Raw genomic sequence first — 21895 nt, forward strand, 5'->3', positions numbered from 1 at the left:
TTGCATAGTCACCTTTAATACAATGATATGACGGAATAGTTCTAAAAAGGAAACATGTGCATCATTCTGGACTCTTTACTGACTGTAGAAAGCACACGATGTTAGCTAATGAGGTTAAATATTGTTAGCCTCATAGCTCGGGATGTGTATTGACCAGAATCTGGCGATACGATACAAATCACAAGACTAGGATCACCATATGATATATCACGATATATCATGATACTGTTAAAAAGGAAATTTTTTATTGGTTTTGTTTCTTTTTTTTTTTTAAAGATTATTTCCTGGAAAAATTGAATTACACCAGAAATCTGCACAAACACTAAACACATTTTTATTTGATCAGAACAGGATCTAATGTTCTATCACAAAATGTTCCTGTGTTCAAACTTAAGTTATGTTTTACAGACATTACAGTTTCAGATCCTGTTCAAATGTTCATATTCTGAGTTCACAGCTAACGTCAGAACAGTATTTGAGTTCAATCCCAACAAAGGAACTACCATTATTTAATAAAAGAGTGTTAAATAAGAATAAATAAAATAGAAACAAAATAAATGAACCTCCACAGCATCTGCATTTGAATAAATACCTAAAAATATTGATACAGTACTTTTTAATATTGATACAGTATTGTGAAATGAAAAATCCCGATATATTGCAGAACCGATATTTTCTTACAGCCCCACTCATAGCACAATTGCCTAACATACACTATATGAACAAAAGTATGTGGACACGTTGAATTCAGGTGTTTCTTTTCTAACAGGGGTCTGGGATACAAAACAATAATGACAAATGTCATAATATAATTTCATAGTGTGATAAATATCATATCGATTATTAATATTGATGATCTTACAGCTGCAGACATGACATGTTCCAATATTGTTGTCCATATAGTTTATAAACATCACTATTTCCTTAAAGTTTAATGGGAGATTTTTCTTCATAAGTAGATGGTTAGTTGCAGAACATTATTATTTACAGTCAGAGCGCAAACAATATTTTACAAATTTAGAGGTAGAACATTTAAAATCATAGTCATGGATAAAAAACAAAAAAAAAATCAATGTTGAGAAAAATTAAGTCAAAATCATCTCTGCAGCATTTTTGAAGCAAATATCACAATTTAAACCAAACTAACCAATGCACTGATATTTATCACAATATAAAACTATATTATGACATTTGTCAGTATTGTTTTGTATCCCAGACCCGTTAGAAAAGAAACACCTGAATTCAACGTGTCCACAGACTTTTGTCCATATAGAGTTTGACTTGGGCAATTACACTATGAGGCTAACGATATGTGAGTAGGTGTACCTGTGAACCACTGATAAGATTCTGTCCGATGCGACTCCACTGCTCTACTCTGCGGTTCGTCACAAAAAACAACAGTCGTCCGATATGGACCAAGAAGAGGGAACTACAGAAGGAAGGTTTTTATTTTGGCAATATGGACTTTTTTGCCATCTTGAATAGGGCTGGGTAAAAAAATTTATCTAATCAATCTTAGATCAATTTCGTTTTAATTTTGCGTAATCGATTAATAATGGATCAGATTGATTTTTCAGAGCAGGACCGGGAGTACGTGGAAGCACGACCGGCTCCGTCTTGCGAACCCCTGGGGAAGACGGGGCATCTTGGTCTCGCTCACAACGGCTCTGGTGCGGAAAAGACGCAGAGGAAGGGCGGGGAAAAGCCCTCCACTGGAGCTCCTCCTGTCCTCAAACTGGAACCTACAGTGTGAAGGAACTGGGTACATGGAGGTTCTCTGAGGAGAGTCGCAGAAGCCGGTCGTTCTTGGAATAATAACTTGGATCCATACTATCACCTATGGCTGAGTATGGAGTTAGAGGAAGAGGAAAGTGAAAGGGTCCCCTACCCACCCCCCACCCCACTCTGACCAACAATCATGGAGTGCAAAGTAGATGCCTCCAGCCATAAAACACAATAAAGATGACAAAGAAGTCCGTTCTGATCCACTGTAGAAACATGGACATGTTTGTGTCCTGTTCATTATTTCAGAGCAGATTCAGCTACCTCCTGCTGAAATGTCAGATTTATTTCCTTTCTAATATCAATATTGATGTGTTGCATGACTGCGGTTGTCAAATAATCAGGTTACAACTCAAAATTGTACTTTGATATCACTATATTAAACTGAATCAATCAATTAACACTGAATCGAATCGATATTGGATCGAATCGAATCGTGATTCATTGATTCAGACCTCATGAATCAAAACTGAATCGATTATGGAAATCGGCCATGATACCCAGCCCTAATCTTGAATGGTGCTTTGACTGTAGTTGATAGAAAATAGCATTACTCATTCTCATTTTGTCTAATTTTTTATGGCAATGAATGTGTTTCCGGTTAAAAGCCCATTTCCCCCGTCTGTCTAAATCAGTGAAAACAGATCCATCCCAGTGCCCAGCCTGCCACGCCATGATACAATTAACAGACAACTTACACACAAACAAACACACTCACACAACTCATCTTTTTCTTTTTTTTTCTTTTTAACACATTATGCACATACACACAGTCATACAAGCACAAACTACACACAAACACACCAGTGCGGCTGTCCAGAAACATAATGCCACATGATGACTGGGTGGACAAGACAAACGCTGTCAGCTCGACTGTGAGTTGCTGACACAACACAGAGCAGCCAACCGGATATAGACGCTCAGCTAACACCGGGCCTGGCCCAGGACTATGGCCGACTTAACAGGCCTCACTCATACAATAAAACCACTGAACACACAACAAACACTGGCAAAGGTGGAACACTGATGACTTTCTGCTTGTTGCCTCACTAAACGCTGACATCAACACAGACCCATTTCTTCATCCAAACGTATGCAAGCACCAAAACTTGAATGAATGAAAAAGGCGTTTATTTGGTTCGAACTAGAGCTGTGTGTTGAACTTTTAAACTTTTATGGCATTGACAGAGTTTCTTATACACTACTGTACAGAGTCAGTGTACGCAGGAGCAAAGATGCCTTTTATATCATTAATAATGATAGGATTAATAACTCATTTCAAGTCTTGGTAAATAGCGTTATGACAAAAATGTCAATGAAATTATGATTTGTACCATGATGTGTGTGCCAGTTGGTCTCATTTTGGAACTGATATCGAAGCCAAGGCGTTGGTACCGATACCAGACCTTAATGATAATGAAATCCCAAACAGCTTACATTAAACCGAAAACAGATTCATAATCCGAGCCCTGCGATTCTCATCTGAGCTGTTGTTTTCCTTGAAAAAGTGGAGCACAAAATGCTTCATTTGGTAGATATGGTTCAGTCTTTCTTGCTGTAATTCTAAAGCTTAAACCACAGGTGTCAAACATGCGTCCCAGGGGCCTAAACCGGCCCACCACAGGGTCCAATCCGGCCCACGGGACGAATTTGCAAAGTGCAAGTTAAGGCGTCAAACTGAAAAATAACATTATAATAACCTATAAATAATGACAACATAAATTTTTCTCTTTGATTTAGTGCAAAAAAACATTGAATTATGAAAATGTGTACATTAACAAACTATCCTTTAACAATAAAATGTGAATAACCTGAACAAATATGAACAACCTGAAATGTCTAAAGAAAATTCAGTGCAATTTTAACAATATTCTGCCTGTTACTAAATGTTTTGTGCTTTTGTAGATCTGATCTGTAATGCATATGTATACATACACACAGTCTGTTACATTGTTCTTATGCTAATGATTTAAAAAGATGTTTTAAAATGTGAAATAACTGCTAAAATTCATGTTTTTGAAATAAATTGTTTCAGAAATTAATGAGTTTGACTTTAATCCAAAGTTCTGTTTGGTAGCCTATTGTTTTCAAACAAAATAGCTGATTTAAGATGCCATTTCTCATTGTTTTGATTTGTGTCAGATTCGAACTCCGACCGCTGCATTTAAGAAGCTGAACCATGCCTTAAAACAATTCTTAAAAAAGTTAACTCAACTTAAAAAAATTTGTAACCTCGCTGCCTTAAAATATTGATTAAAGCTAGCAAATTATTTCAGGTAATTTCAACTCAAAACTAAGTTTCTTCAACTTAAAAGACCATGTTCACGTGACTTATTGCTTTGTTTTGGGAACTTTCTTTATTAGGTCAAATAAACAAATATTTTTATTGAATCAACAATGGAACTAAAGTAATCTCAACTCATTTTTAAATCTGGTTAACAAATTATTTCAAGTAATTTCAGCTTAGTTGTGGGTTGAATTTACTTTAAATAGTTAGCTAGACTAAATCAAAAGTGAGTTGAGATTACTTGAGTTCCATTGTTGATTCAATAAACATATTTGTTTATTTGACCTAATAAAGAAAGTTCCCAAAACAAAGCAATAAGTCACATGAACTTGGTCTTTTAAGTTGGAGAAACTTAGTTGTGAGTTAAAATTCCCTGAAATAATTTGCTAGCTTTAATCAATATTTTAAGGCAGCAAGGTTACAAATTTTTTTTAAGTTGAGTCAACTTGTAATTTTTTACAGTGTATGAATGGAAAGTCAAGGCAAAATATTGATAAGATTGTACTTACATTTCTTAACAAATTTCATTTTTTTCAGGTTATCCACATCCTTTTTGTTTGGATAGTTTGTAAACATAAATATTGGCATAATTGAATGTCATTTTTTTGTGCTAAACAATTTGGAGTTGTCATTATTTATAGGTTCTCATGCTATTATTTCACTGGTTTGGCCCACTGCAGATCAAATTGGGCTGAATGTGGAACCTCAAAGAACATGAGTTTGACATCTCTGTTCTAAAGCTTAAGCAAAGCTTTGGCAGACGCAAATAAAATATGAGTCATTACCAAGTCACCACACCAAAACACAGCATCCCTCACACTTGTACTGGCCTTGAATACTATCTTAAACATTCACACGTTGGGATAAAATGACTCGTGACTGAGATGATTCAGCTCAGAAGTACCTGAAGGAGGAGGACGAGTGTTTGTTTTCCCAGCTGAGCAGCTCTCCAACAGGTGTCACTGACTCCAGTAGTTTGACCAAATCAAACCAAACAGATCCTGAACTTCCCTTTGTGTACTTGGAGGACTCACTTGTGTTTCCTCTGTAATGTATAGGGTGTGTTATGTTTATGTGCTCAGCTATCATCACGCACATCATGCTGGTCGTGTCAACAAAGATGTTGTGCACAACAGTCCTTTCTGTTCACAGGGCACAAATCCAGGGGAGGAACAATGGAGTCAGTACCAAACAAAAACACTCTTTGTCTGGTAGTGGTTATACCTGCTGGGATCAAACCTGAGAGTCAAAATAACGGAGCAGGTCCACTTTAGATTGTTTCATTCAGAGTCAGGGTGAGAAGCAAAGTCTAGGACAGGGCTGTCAAACTCATGTTAGTTCAGTTCCACATTCAGCTTAATTTGATCTGCAGTGGGCCGAACCAGTAAAATAACATAACATAATAATATAGAAATGTCAACTGCAAACTTTTCTCCATGTTTTAGAGCGAAAAAAGTAAATTTACATTATGAACAGGTTTACATCTACTAACTGTCCTTTCTAAAGATGTGAATAACATGAACAAACTGGAAAAAATAAGTGTACTTTTAACAATATTCAGCCTCAGTTTATCATTTACACATGTACATTATAACTTACAGATCACAGTGGATCTACAAACACACAGAACATTTAATAACAGACAGAATATTGTTAAAATTACACTTATTTCTCTTAAGACATTTCAGGTTGTTCATATTTGTTCAGGTTATTCACAGTTTTTGCGAAATTAGGCATTGCTTTAGTGTAAATACATAAAAATATTTACATTTACAAAGAGAAACATTTGCAGTTGTCATTATTTCTATGTTTTTATGATAGTATTTGACTGATCCTGCCCACTGGAGATTGAATTGGTCTGAATGTGGAACCTGAACTAAAAGGACTGTTAATATTTTAGTGTAATTTTTGCATTTCACAAATTCATCCCAGGGCCGGACTGGATCCTCTGGTGGGCCGGATTTGGCCCCCGGGATGCATGTTTGACACCTGTGCTCTATGAGTTGGCACTTTACTGCTGTGCACTTCACAAATAAAACTTTTTAGTTACCCGCTACCCTCACCTATGGTCATGAGCTTTGGGTCAGGACCGAAAGGACCAGATCCCAGATACAAGTGGTCAAAATGAGTTTCCTCCTTAAGGTGGGTGGGTCCATCCTTACGGATAAGGGGAGGAGCTCAGTCAGGAGGGAGGAGCTCAGAGTAGAGCTGCTGCTCCTCCACATCCAGAGGAACCAGCTAAGGTGGATCAGACAGCTGGTTCAGATCCTCCTGGACTCCTCCCTAGGGAGGTGTTCTGGGCACGTCCCACCAGGAGGAGACCTGAGGGAAGACCTAGGACACACTGGAGAGACTATGTCTGTGGACTGGACTGGGAACACCTGGGGGTCCAACTGGAAGAGCTGGAGGAGGAGTCTGGGGAGAGGGAGGAGTCTGAGGAGAGGGAGGAGTCTGGGGAGAGGGAAATCTGGGCATCCCTGCTTAGACTGTTGCCCCGCGACCCGGCCCTGGATAAGAGGAAGAGGATGGATGGATGGACTTTTTAGTTATTTATAGATAATTTTTTAGGTGGGGTGTTATTGTTATAGTTATTTTATATCAGTATTTTATTTTATCAGTAATTTATAGTATTTTGCTGCTGACAGTCAGGGACCTGTGTACAATATTTTATTTCTGTGTATTTTTTATATGCTGGAGTGACAAATAAACTTGAATCTTGATCTTGAGGCAAAGTGTGGGGCGGCTGTGGCTCAGGTGGTAGAGTGGGTCGTGCAATAACCGAAGGGTTCGCGGTTCGAATCCCGCTCTGTCCTAGTCAGTCTGTTGTGTCCTTGAGCAAGACACTTCACCCTCCCTACCTCCAGTGCCACCCACACTGGTGTGTGAATGTTCGGTGGTGGTCAGAGGGGCTGTAGGCGCAGATTGGCAGCCATGCTTCTGTCAGTCTGCCCTAGGGCAGCTGTGGATACAGATGTAGTTTACCACCACCAGAGGGAGAATGAATAATGGGTCAATAATGTAAAGCACTTTGGGTGTCTAGAAAAGGGCTATAGAAATCCAATCCATTATTATTAGGGATGCTCCGAAACCGATACTCGTATCAGCATCGGCTCCGATACTCAGTGTGTGTACTTGTACTTGTACTCGTAAAAGATATCCGATACAAATGCACCAATGCCACTTATGGCTGTGTGACATTCCCAGTTCAGTGCAGCAGGTACAAGGAGGAGGAATAATGTGTAGAGTGTGGAGATTTTTCAAAATAAATGACGGTGATAAAAGTAACACTGACTGCAAGTAACATTAAAGATACAGACAGATACGGACGCAGCATTCCGTCCGTCCTCTGCGTACATTCCATCTGTTTTCCAGATGCTCGTGGATGCGTACACAGAATGAGAATACCAGCGGATGTACGGAGCGGTGCAGACCGCTGCCAACAGAAGTGAAAACCAAACTTATCACTCATTTCTCTTTTCTCTTCTTGCTGAAGCTAAACTTTTAAACCTTACCAGAGAAAATGCTACAACATTAGTATCACAGTAGTGTTCCCTCTACAGGTTTGTTATTACTGACTTTCTTCTTCTTCTTCTCATTAAACTTTCCTCTTCTTCGTGGTATTTGTCCAGTATGGTTAATTCAGAGTGGCGCCCCCTGGTGGATTAATTGACAAACGTTTATTCCAACACATTAAATGTCAGTAGCAGCACTTTGTTCCAGTCAGACTAATGACAACGACAATAAAGCACATTTACAAAAGGAACTAACAACTGGAATGGGATTATTAAGTACTAGTATCGTAGTATTAAGTACTCGGTAATGGCAAGTACTCAAATGTAAGTACTCATACTCGGTCTGGAAAAAAGTGGTATCGGTGAATCCCTAATCATTATTATTATTATTATTATTATTATTATTGTTATATTGTGAGAGGATGGGGGAGTGGGTTTGTCCTGGTTCAACTGACACTAACATGAGCTAAAGCCAGACCAGGGATGCACTGTGTGTATATGTGTGTATATGTGTGTGTGTGTTCTGTGCTGCTCCTCTAAACCCTACTTGCTTGCTCTGGTGCACAGTGTAAATTCCAGACAGGAGTATGTAATGGCCCAGGTTTATCAGCTCATGTGCGCCATGTTGGAGCAGACTGCTCACATCACATCACTACAGCCCATACTCCTCTGTCCTCCAGTCCACAGCCTGCAGCCAGTCAGCATCTCTCCCACCCGTGATGTGACGGCCATGCTCGGCTGGGGCTGCATGGCGCCACTGGAAATTCACCGTCGAGGCAAAAAAAAAAAAAAAAGAAAAAAAAAAAAAACCTCATGCTGAAACACTGTCCTTTGCAAAACAGATCGATAGTACATGAAGCATCAAAGCCGTCTGCGTAAACATGTCGTCCTGTTCCACCTGTCGGCCTGGTTGGACCAAACCTTAAAGTACAGTAGAGTAATAGAGTAACGCGGGCCTCCGGCAACAAAACACCGATGTTGACAACACACATCTACGCTGCATTTTCCATATTTCTGTATTTTTCCTCATCAAAATAAACATATTAGTTGGAATATTTGCATTTTCATGTTTGCGTTCCCATCCCTGGAGCGCGTCTTGTATCTGATCCAAGTTGTCACCTCATTTTATTCTAAGGATCCGTGTTTACACTAATGAATGTTCCCCGTGTGGACAGATGCTGCCACTGTTTTCATTTTCTATCATCTTTTCTCGCTCGACAGAAAAAAAGGATGCTGTCAAGGCTTAAATATTGCGCCTCTGACTGCAACCCAGCACCGGACACACACACACATTGACACACAAACACACACACACATAAACACACACATATACACCAGTAAAGCAGGTCAAACACGGGCTCACACTGGAAATAAATCACGACTTACTCTCAGTCGCAGATCGCTTCCCGCCACAGACGCCTTCCAAACAGTCTTCTGCTGTTTTTATTTCTGAGCGCTACTTCGGAATACTCTGACACCCCTTCCTCTCCTCCTCCTCCTCCTCCTCCCCCTCCTCCTCCTCTTTTGCTCCTTCTTCTGGCTCTCCTTGTGTTATTGCTGAGGTGATGCAGCCTGCGCGCACAGCCTCCTTAGAATAATACTAATGAGAAGAACAAGAGGAGCGACGCGCAAAAAAAAAAAAAAAAAAAAAAAAAAAGACGCACGACGGGACTTTGCGGTGCGCACACTGTGGAGGAGATCTGACGGCTTATGGGCGTCGGCAGAAGCAGGTTGTAGGCTAGTTAAAGTGAAAGAGAGACACAGAGAGGAGGGAGTCAGAGTGGTATGTGAAGGGGAGAGGGGAAAAGGATACGCCCCCCCTCTGCCTGCTGGAGATAAAGGGGGCCCTGGCCGTGCTGATCCGGTCCTCCTATCCAAACGGGGGCCCTGCTGGCTCTGCTCCAGCCTGATCAGATGACGTCCACAGAAGCAGGCAGTCTGCTCCAGCACACTGCAGGCTGGAGCTGTGGATAATGTCCAGCCTACATTTGGGATCAGATCCACTACAAGAGAGCAGAGGGAACCATTATTCTGTTTTCTGGCCCCAGTTCTCCATCTAGTGGTCGGAAAGATCAGTGTCCAAAATGTGCATATATGTTACACAACCTCAGGAAAAACGTGTCTGGATGGTTTTCACAACCCAACTCAGTGTTTGTTTTAATGGCTGGGTTTGTTTGATTATTCATTTTACAGGAATAAAAGCTAAATGTGGGTTTGCTGTTTTCCATTCTTACTGATTTTTCCGGCTGACCCATATTTTTCGGTCACATCTGCATTCTAAATTCCAGCAGCAGATATTGCACCTGCAGCGTTTGTCCACGAGATGGTGCCAGTGTTTCTGTTTTCATTTCAGTTTTTCAACCCAATATACTCATCTGCCTTATATTTGGAAGGGATTTTGTACAATATTAACCCTTTCATGCATACTGGTCACTCCAGTGGACAGTTCTTCTCCAGCTGTTCTCTTGTATATTCATGGGTTTTGTTGTTTTAGTAGCAGTAGTAGTAGTAGTAGTTTATTTCGAGCACATAGAATCATCAGATAAAGAATCACACAACGTGGTCAAAACAAATAAATGAATACAATTGTTTTGGCGCTCGAAAAGGAGTGGGAAGAAGTATACCTTATTGACTCCCACCCCCTTTTCACAAACTAATAATCAAACTACTACTAATCAAACCTCTGTATATTTTTTTTTACAATAACACAAAACATCTATAAAAAACATTCATATACACTTTTTTTAGTCACCACATACACAATCAGATTTGCAATAATCAACCGCTTTTAGTAGAAACTATAATATATATATCCACTTTAAATATTTACTCCAAATACAATGATCAATAAATATAATAGTATCTTCTTATCATGATAACCAATTAACTACAATATCTTATTTTATGCGTACTTCTAATGTTCTATATTTTGTTATTATAGTGTTTCCCAAACTGTGGGGCGGGCTTTCCGTGGGGGCATGGGATCATTCCTAGGTGTTTTGTTTTTTTTCTTCAGGTTAGAACATGTATCAGGTGGAACTAATGTTTTAGTGTTGGAGCACCCTGGACTCATTTTAGGGACGTATGACAAACAAATCTACTGCCATGGTGATCTGTGACTAGACTAGACCAAGAGTTTAGGTTTGGAGAATGGACAAGGATTGGACTGGAAAAGAAAAATGTGCAATGTTTCTGGTTTTGTACAGTTTGCACTTTAATGTTCTGAGATGTGCAATGGAAACAGGCTCATCGCAGCCACTGATATTGTTAAAATGTTCATCTTTGTTACCAAAATTTGTTTGTTGTTCTACAAAAAAAATTTACCTTATTGTCATAGTTGTAAGATAATTACACATTTCCTATTTTTAATTGGAAAAATAATGTCTCAGGGAGCAGTTTTGTTGAGGTCATTTATATTGTTCAATCAAAAATCAAAGTTATTTTCAATTTGCACAACAAATTATTCAAGGAAAAGCAAAAAGTATTCTAACGATATTGATGTTTCTTTCAATAAAAGTTATAATTGCACCACAGGTACAATGTTGTTGGGGTTGAGGGGGGCTTGGAGATTTTTCGTGCTCCAAAGGGGGGCCCGACAGAAAAAGATTGAGAACCACTGTATTAATGTAATAACACTATATTATATAGATTGAAAACATCAGATAACTGGTACTTATTTGTTTTCCAATTCATCTTATAAGTTTTAGTACATTTAATCTCTGATAATTTCTTTAAAAAAAAAAAAAAGGAAAAAAAAAAAAGATTGACCAGCGTATTCTTAAAGGACTGTATTAGTCGAATGACAGTTCCTTCAGCCCGCCCCCAACCCAGAATACAAGACGACATTTGAAAAAGGATCATGGCATGTATAACATTTGGCTACAGCCACATTAATAACATTTCACTTCATTTTACACATTTCTTAAAAATAATATTTGGATCCATGTCACACTAAGATATTTAAATTAATTCACTTTATGGGTGTTACATCAGTCACCTCTAAGAAGAATGCAAACAATAAGGAGTAGTACTTCAGTTTTGGAAACACACAAGCCTTTGTCTGACATGACATGAATTATAAAGCTACTATTCAGCTGTGACAGTTGGTTTGATCTGATAAAATCTTACAAAATCTTATAAAATCTTATAAAATCCTTAGCCTTATCAGACACATCACCTGCTGACATATGCCACTGAGATATATTTGTACAGAACAGTTCCTGTTTAGTGTCTGAGTGTCATGTTTTTACAGGTAAATAATCCTCACAGACCATTTTCGAGGTTCAAACCCTGCCAGGCTTCTTTTGGCTGGTTATTTTAGGCCGTTCTCGTCAGCTGTGATCACATTAGCAGACACCTGTATGCCAGACGGAGGCTCGTGCTCCTGTCCTCAGCTTCTCCGAGTGTGGAAGGATGGAACAGGTTGACAGGGCAGTCACTAAAGCAGATCAGGCGCTTTTGGATTGTCTGGGGATGTGCAGAAAGTTCAGAAAAGGGGAACTGTTGAGTCGATGTGGGAACAGTTGAGGAGAATAAGAAGGATTTCAACTCACTCTGTGAAATAAAACTGTGTTGTTTTTTTTCCCCCCTGCATCTCTTGCTTATTTTCTGTACATTATTTCATGTTTCTTTCCCTCTAGCTATTTCAAGTCCAAATCTGTATTTTTACTCTCCCGGCGTGGAGAGAAAAAGCAACATATGAATCAGAGGCTCCCCTGTGTTGGATGTCTGTCATGACATTGTGATAAGTATTAGTGACAGATGAGGGTCAGGCATGTTTTGGTACACTGTAAAAAAAAAAACAAACCCTGTTGTTTTTACGGAAAAAAACTGGCAGCTGTGGTTTCCAGAACAATACTGTAAAAAAACACATCCAACTGTAAACATATTTACGGAGTAACATGTAGATTTAACATTTGAAACATGTACATTGAGCAGTTTAAACATGTAGATTTAACATGTGAAACATGTAGATTTAACATGTGAAACATGTAGATGTAACATTTTAAATGTAGATTTAACAGTTTAAACATGTAGATTTAACAGTGGATTTAAATGGTAAATGTTCTGCACTTCTTTAGCTCATTTTCTCCACCTTCATGGTGTCCACAGCTCTTTCCAAATCCACCAGGTCCAAGTGGGACCAGTTTAGGGTCCAGTGTCTTCCATGGACACTTGGACATATGGACAGTCAGAGCCAGGATTGGAACCACCAACCCTTTGGTTATTGGACGAGCCGCTCTACCAACTCTACCAACCCATTCATTTACTAATTTAAAATGGTACACTGGTAAATGTTTACTTTTTTATAACTTTTTTATTTAAAAAAAAAAAAAAAAAAAAAAAAAAAAGCAAATATGCCGTTATTTCAACATTATGGTATTTGCAATTTAAACTGCATCACATTGTTTTTCAATTTACAGTTTTATTTTCTAAAAACAATAGAAATACATCATTTCTTCATACAAATCTGGTTTTGTTCACATACTCTTCTTGTAAAAACTACAGCTATATTTGATTTAATCATTAACACAAAAATCTTTTCAAATAAACAATTTTGCATTGTATTGTCACTTACAGTTTTTTTTATGTTGCAGTTTTACAACTTTTTGGTGTTAATTCTACAGTCATTTTTTACAGTGCACATGATCAACAATTAACACGTGGTGTTCACTGCAGTGGACATTTACTTTGATTTACAACTTGAGATGGTATGTTTTCCTAAATCAGTCATATATTCTCTTTCTGCAAAGAGGATTAATGACTGTTAATGATTTTTTTTTCTTTTTTATAAACTATAAGTACCATAAGAGTGCAAGTTAAATCAGCTCATGTAGTTGCATTTCATATTCCAAATAATACATCCAAAATCCACTTGTACATGTTTTGAGTCAGGAAATATGTCTTTTTAGTGTTGATTCTACAGTCATTTTTTGCAGTGGACTGACATCTTTTAAGAAATGTTTTTCCTCACTGACAAACAGAAACAGTGGGGGGGGGTTAAATATGATTAGAATAGTAGCATTCACGGACAAAACACTTCCATTTGCACGTGACGGGAAACTAAAATTGGTGCGTGTTGGTGGGAGGGTGAGCATGTCAGGGTGTGATATGCAAACATGTGCTTGTCTGTTCCAGCCGTTTGCTACCTTTTTTTTCATGTGTTTTAAAGCTTTTGCATGCGACTACTGTGTTTTGTGTATGTGTGTGTACAAACTGACTTGGAGCCCCCCCAGCCCTCGGGGGCCAGCTCAGCACTTGGCTTCTTATCTCTGTCTCAGAACCTCAGTCATGAATAAACATCGTCAGAATAAAATTATCCCAAAAATAAAAATACATTTTGGAGGAGGCGGGTATAAATCCATGGCAGGGGAGGGGTGATGAAAAAAGTGAATGGATAAGCGGGAGGGAGAGCGAGCTGAGAGGCAGATCGAAGCCTGGGGGAGAGTGAGTAGAAAGAGTTTCCTCCATCCTGGAATACCCACAGTGCACCGGGCCAGGAAAGTGTCCAAATGTTAGCCTTCCTTTGAGTCATTTTCTTTGCTTTCTGTCTACTATCTGCCTTCTATGGATCTGACTGTATCTTCTAAAATGTCAGTTGTGCCTCTGTGGACTACAGGAGCTGTGGATTGTTTTGTATTCTCCCTGTGCTTTGTGTGTGGGCGTAGCAAGGACAGAGAGAATTTTCACTTTGTTGTTTTTGTTGGATTTTAACAAGCTATTTCACTGAAGTACACTGTAAAAAATGACTAGAATTAACACCAAAAAGTTGTATAATTGCAACATAAAAAAACTATAAGTGACAATACAATGCAAAGCTGTTTATCTGAAAAGATTTTTGTGTTAACGATTAAATCAAATATAGCTGTAGTTTTTACAGGAAGAGTATGTGAACAAAACCAGATTTGGATGTAGAAATGATGTATTTCTATTATTTTTAGAAAATAAAACTGTAAATTGAAAAATAATGTGATGCCGTTTAAATAGCAAAGACCATAATGTTGAAATAATGGCCTATTTGCTTTTTTTTTTTTTTTTTAATAAAAAAAAGTAAACATTTACCAATGTAACATTTTAAATTAGTAAATGAATGGGTTGGTAGAGTTGGTAGAGCAGCTCATCCAATAACCAAAGGGTTGGTGGTTCCAATCCTGGCTCTGACTGTCCGTACGTCCAAGTGTCCATGGAAGACACTGAACCCTAAACTGGTCCCAGTTGGACCTGGTGGATTTGGAAAGAGCTTTGGACACCATGAAGGAGGAGAAAATGAGCTAAATAAACGCAGTCCATTTACCATTTAAATCCAGTGTTAAATCTGCATGTTTAAAATGTTCAATCTACATGTTTAAAATGTTAAATCTACATGTTTAAAATGTTAAATCGTCATGTTACTCTGTAAATATGTTACAGTTGGATGTGTTTTTTACAGTATTGTTCTGGAAACCACAGCTGCCAGTTTTTTTTCTGTAAAAACAACAGGATTTTTTTTCAGTGTACAGTATACATTCCTCTCTGACTCTTTAACTCTCTATGATTTGTTACTTTTCAACTTTTTTATTCCTCTACCCGCCCCCCCCCCCGTCGCAGTACAATACCACTGCTAAACTAGACATAAATAATGAAAGAAAAGCATTTGGTCCCATGTCTGAATGTTTTTTACTGTGACATTGTTTTCCTAATGGAGCCGTCCTTTTGAATATGCACACAAATGCATGTCAGTCTGTTCCTGCATCTGTGCTATAAATTCATCGGGGAACAATAATAGTGGTCATGCAATGGAAATGTGAGCGTATGAACTGATGTGTTGGCCTCATTATAAGGCGCCATCATTAGTTCCACACCTCCTGTCACTGTCCCACTGCTGCATCCACCCACACATCCTCACATGTTGGACTCATAGCACTGGGGCTGTTTTCACATTTTCTTTTTCTCTCTGTTTTACCCAGTGTCAGCCTCCCTGTCTGTCTGTCTGTCTGTCATACACACTATAATTGTGATTTCTTGCCCCCCCTTTGGTGCTGGATCAAGCTGGCATCAGATGTGACAATGTGTTAATGGGTGGCTGTTATGCAGGTCAGCAAGTATCATGGTGGAGCCAGTGATCCATTCATAGTCCCGACTGGGAGTTACAGTGGACTGACAGCTCTTTTCTTTCTCCTTTTCACGCTTAAAGTGACTTGAAAGTGGTTTATTTGAACAATTTTCTCTCTTACTTTTTTAAACTTTGGTTTTGGTCCTTAAAACTAAACACACCCATATACAGGATTTATATATGCTTATAATTAGGATATTGATCCGTTTTAAGCACTCAGTATGTCATAAAGGTGTTAAAACACATTAGGAAAAAGGAACAATATTGATATTGTTGTTGCCTGGTGGCATGGTTCGGTCAGACCTCAGCTGCGGAGAAAAACTCACTGAATCCAATCGTCAGATGGTCCAGTCGCCTGATTGGTCAGTCCCAGTCTTGTCCCTCCTCCCTGTCCATTAAACAGGACCAGAGGATGGCTTCATCAGTTCTGAATAATGACTCCCATCCTTTACCAGGTGAATTTCAGCTCCTTTCCTCTGGACGCAGGTTTTTAGTCCCAGGTGCAGGACACAGTGTTATAAAAACAGTTTTGTTCCTGTCGCCATCACTGAGCTCAATAACAAACAGTGACATTACACTTAATTAATTTATTTTAGTTATTTATTCTATTTCTTTGCTCTTTTTATTATTATTGTGACTTCAATTTTTTAAATTTTTATATTCTTATCCTGGTTTTTATCCCAGACTGTTTTTATCTTCTCTGGGTTTTTATTGTGTTTTATTGCATCTTGTTTTTATTTATTTGATCTTATTTATTTATTTTATTCTTTTACTTATCCATGCTGCTATACTGATGAATGGTGGAACGCTGAGCACTTTTGTCCTGTTTGGACGCTCGATTAAGTACCTGTCTAACATGTTTAGTATATGTCTTGCTAGGGCTGTGCAATTAATCGAAATTCAATTACGATTTCGATTATTACACGCAACGATTACAAAAATTATGTAATCGAGAAAAAACGATTATTAATTTTGAGTTGTTTTAATTCACGCGCACGCAAGCTACCATGAGCTGCTCTGCCCCGCCTCCCTCTAAGCTACTGCTGCCTGCTAGCCGGCAGGTCCACCCCAAGAGGAAAGTTGTACCTAGCGGTCTGGACAAATGGCAGGAGAATCACAGCAGAAGTGCTTGGTAAACAAAAAAGGCAAGTCAACTTCAATTGTATGGAATCACTTTGGGTTTGATGAAGAAGACGAAGAGCAAAAACACATCACGTGCAAAAAGTGTTTCGTAGTTGTGTCCGCACCGACCGGTAACACAACAAACCTTTTTAACCATCTAAAGTTGAACCACCGCCACCTTTATCATAATCTTATGAAAAACTAAAACACATAAAAACAACTTCGTCCGCAATGCAATCTTCAGTCTCCGAATCTCTTTATGCTGTAACTCCCGTATTAACCTAACCCTAACCCGTATAACCTTAACGTACGTATTCTTGATGGCTGATGTAAACAGAAGGCCTGAACTGAAACCTCACGGCACGCCACTGAATTTATAATGTTTCATACTACATTGAACATACTTGAATTTATAATTTGCACTTTACGTGAGTTTTTTTTTTTTTATTGCTACAGTTCTGTGGCAAGTCTATAGCAGTTTAATTACAGTGCACTATTTATTTACAAAAGGAAACACACTTGAATTTACAGTACACTTATTTGCATTCAAAGATTTTTTTGTTTCATTCAAAAGTGAACATAATTTGTTTTAGTGGTTAATAGCTTCATTTATGTTTAAAGAGTATATTTTACATTGCTTTGCAAGAAAAAAATAAACAACTTTAAGGTTAAAAAATAATCGTTTTTAATAATCGTGATTTCAATTATTGCTAAAATAATCGTGATTATTTTTTTTTCCTATAATCAAGCAGCCCTATGTCTTGCTGTAATGCCAAAGCAATCACCTCAACTGCAAAACAACTCTATCCGCGGATACAAATAAAGTAACCTTGAACCTTGATGTTCTTTAGCAAATAGTGAGCTCATGTTCCATTTACTGAAAGCCTCAGAATTCATTGGTTACTGAGCTTGTCCATCAGCATCATTCATTTATACATGTCAGCGTCACCATCATACCTTTATACTCAAATTGTTGAAAGTTTGACATGTCAAACTAACCGCTTCATGCAGTCTGAAAGGCGCCCTGTCTGATCACATGACAACTCACCGCATCAAAGTGTAGCCACACCATGTCAGCTCTGTTAACGAACTGTATGTGAGATCATTTAACGAGAACGCAAGTAGTTAAGTTTCCGTTCTAAATCTCCATTTATTTGTGTTGAGTACTGGACTGTTAGAGACGCACACAGATAACAAAACAATAGATCGGAATTGATAGATAATCGCTTTGATAAGTACTTCATCAGAAAGTCATCAGGTGTTTGTATAATTACCATTTGTTATGACCCTTGGTCATAATTTGTCTATTTCTGTTGGGGAGGAGCTAATTAGGGCTAGTTTGTTTGTCTTCTAGCAGCTTTTACTGGACTTTCTCTCATACAGATGAAACTACATATATACATTCAACTTAAATAACACTGGGTTACAAAAAAATGTTTTTTGCAAGTTGTGTAGGTTTTTTCAACTGAATTAGGACTATTTTGCACTACTAAATCCAAAAATGGCATCTGTTTTTCTCAATCAGATCAGGTTTTTTTTTGCTAATTTGATTTTGAAAAATGTGATCTTCTCACAAAATTGATTACATTTTTGTGACTTTATCAGTTGATTTTTTATACAGTTCTCACCCAAAATAGGTTTTAAGAGAAAAAAAAAATTATTTTCTAACAGGATGTATTTATTAAGTGTTACAAACTGTAGCAGAATATGTCGGGCTTATTTTTGCAAGATCTTCTAGTCGAAGCCATTTCATTCACCTGTAATTGTACATTGGCAAAAGTAAAATCTTCAGAACTCGTTTATTGCAAGAAATATGAAAGAATTTTGTATCATATGATGTGAAAATGCCCATAAATGTAAGCAAAAATGTTAAAAAGCCAATATGTGTCACAGTTCAGAAAGTTGACCTGACTGAGCAAAATTTATGTGATTTTTGGATTCAGCACCAAAATTATCCTAAATCAGCTCAAAAAACTTAAACAATAAATTTGTTGTTGACCAGTGTTATCAGTCTGAAACAAAAACAAATAAATGAAAGCATTAAATTCAAACCCTTTCAGTGTTCAATAATCACAAACAAACCAACGCACACATTCACAAAGCAACCTGTGCGTTTCATGGCATACCTATAGCAGGTACCTGAACCCATAACCCACCTGAGGTAAATAAAACAATGGCGCCATCTAGCGGCGTTAATAAACAAACGTGGCGATCACATACATACTCGATCCATAACTCCATATCCACCCCCCGCACTGACACAACAACGAATAATAAACCCCACAACACAACAGATAACTCGTTAATATGTAAACACTCATTAACGAGCTCTAAACTATGCGTCTTAAGGACCGTGACCGGGCCACGGCTCTAAGCTAACATGCTAGCGTGGCTAACATAATCATACAGAGAAAATTAGAGTTACATTAACCATATGTAACAAAACACACAAAACATGTACTTACTTTTGTTCATTAACTAGGAACTTATAACGGTGGTAAAGACGAACATGGGAAGGAAGCTTATATTCATACTCTACAAAAAAAAAAAAATCATACTCTATCATACTACACACATGCCTCTCAGCAGTCGGAACAGGAAACGACGAAACAACGCGAGATCACACACGTAATCTCGCGTGAATTCCAGTAAAGGGCTGAGCCTTTGTTACAATGTCTGTGTATATGTATGTATGTTTTCTGTTTAGTGTGTGTGTTCTCCCCTATCCTGTAGGGGTGCTGTGCCCTTTTTGTGTCTGTCTGGGTTTTTTTTGTAGGTGAAGTTGCTGATTGGTGGAGCGTAATAACCCAGCCTCTTTAAAAATGGCCCTGGACCCAACAGCTCTCTCTCTCCTTAGGCCCTTTCCCACCAAAAGGCCCAGGAACTTTATTACCAGGAACTTTTTGAGGTAAAAAAAAGTTCCTGGTAACTGCATTTCCACCGTACCCGAAAGTTCAGGGTAATTTATTCAGATCAGGTTGATGACAGGAGTGTGTTCAGCTCCAGGCTGCTGTCTCTGACCTGCTCCACTAACAGGCTCAGGAATTCTTTCATCCCCCTGGCCATCAGACTGTACAACTCATCACTGAGTGGTCATGGGGGGGTCTCGGTCTTGGCCTCAGCCATGACCATACTAGGACTGACTTAGTGAGACTTTAAAACAACCAAGCACCTTATGTAGTTGGACTACACCCACTGTCCAAACCACCGTAGAACACTTAAATCACTGCTACACTTTATATCACTGCTACACTTTATATCACTGTTTCACTTTATATCACTGTTTCACTTTTTCTTATCAATGCCCTGAAATGTGAATACAATCAGAAGTCTTTATGTACAGTACTGAACAGGAAGCACTTTCAGAGTAGTTTCTTTAGCAATTGTCTCTTAGAGTGTATATACTAACCTTTTTCTCAAGCTGGTACTAACCCACTTTTGTGTTGTGTGTTGTATGTAAACTGCTGAATACTTGAATTTCCCCCTGGGGATCAATAAAGTATCTATCTATCTATCTATCTATCTATCTATCTATCTATCTATCTATCTATCTATCTATCTATCTATCTATCTGTCTATCTGTCTATCTATCTATCTATCTATCTATCTATCTATCTATCTATCTATCTATCTATCTATCTATCTATCTATCTATCTATCTATCCATCGTAATGGGTCAGTGTGTTTTTCTTGTACTGCTGCTGTAGTAACGAAACAATTTCCTGCAAAGGATCAATAAAGTATCTATCTATCTATCTATCTATCTATCTATCTATCTATCTATCTATCTATCTATCTATCTATCTATCTATCTATCTATCTATCTATCTATCTATCTATCTATCTATCTATCTATCTATCTATCTATCTATCTATCTATCTATCTATCTATCTATCTATCTATCTATCGTATGAGGGAGCAGTAATAGAACCTGTTGTCCAGTTCATGTACATTCACAAACTAACTTCTAGTTGAATAAAATGACACACTACTTGAAGTGGACTGTTTGGGTTTAACATTTTACTGGTTGTTGAATCACTTAATCCATCTGGAATACATTTTAAATGAAGTTAACCATCATTACATATCCAAAATTTGTATTTAAAAATGGAGGAACATGTATTTTCAGCTTCTCATTCCTTAAACTAAACCCCATCTAACTTTCAGTCTGATGGATGGTTCTGTTTCATTTCTGTTGTTTTACAGATTTAGTCCAGGTTCAACCCTAAAGTCAGACAGATTTACTCACATACCTACATATAATTTAACTGCATATTACTGATAAAAGTACTTATACTCATGTTTTGATGCCTTGTAAATGAACAGACAGTATTAGGTTAGATTGTTTTTTTTGTTTTTGTTTTTTTTTAAATAAAAAATTGAAACAAAACAAAGGTGCCTTGAGATTAAAAGGGAAATAAACATGTGTGAAAGATTCAGGCTTTTGGACCAGTGTGTGGTCCAGCTGGTCCAGGACAGCTGGTCTGGAACTCCATGGTCCTGGTCCCTTTTTCGCTTTCCTACAGGAAAAGTAATAAAAATGTTAAAATGAATCACAGAACACATGATGACAGATGACATGATGTGACCTGGGCCATTGTTAACAGCAGTAGATGTTGGACCAGGACACAAATGAGCGACAGGTTCAGAAAAAGAGGCGAGTCTGTCCGGTCCATTTCAGGTGGAAATCACAAACATACAGAATAAATCAGTGTTCAGCTCACAGAGACAACACAAATACATCCAGTTCTGTGATTTAAATTTAGTGTCAGACTGTTGACCAGTTAGCATTAGGTTAACCGGACTTCACTGTTGACTAAACAGCTGATGCTGCTGACTACTGTAACAGCATGGAACCAACTAAACAGGGAATATTTCTGTCATATACAGACCAATGGTTTGTTCGACAGTCAGATCCACTGCGACCGTTGTGGTCCTTTAGTTTCTTTTAATCCTGCATAAATTTCTTCTTCTTTTCTCGTATTTCTTTAGGCTTGTATCTTATATTTGGCTCCGACAGCTTTTACTCGCTCGTTTCGTGTCAGCGATTCAAAGTCCGTTTGAATTTCTTCGTCGTCTGTCCTCTTGTTGTAGCTTCT

At 38.1% G+C, this 21895-nt stretch overlaps 1 protein-coding gene across 2 annotated transcripts in view; it reads right to left on the reverse strand.

Annotated features, from left to right (window-relative positions):
* palm1b (paralemmin 1b) overlaps positions 1–9211 on the reverse strand; it is a 65748-nt gene extending 56537 nt beyond the window's left edge. For both annotated transcript variants that reach the window (XM_030126889.1, XM_030126888.1), the window contains exon 1: positions 8968–9211. The gene's annotated coding sequence lies outside the window, so the exon portion shown is untranslated. The remainder of the gene's footprint in view (positions 1–8967) is intronic.
* Positions 9212–21895: the final 12684 nt, after the last annotated feature.

Source organism: Sphaeramia orbicularis, chromosome 22 (genome assembly GCF_902148855.1).
Source record: "Sphaeramia orbicularis chromosome 22, fSphaOr1.1, whole genome shotgun sequence".
Lineage (NCBI taxonomy): Eukaryota > Metazoa > Chordata > Actinopteri > Kurtiformes > Apogonidae > Sphaeramia > Sphaeramia orbicularis.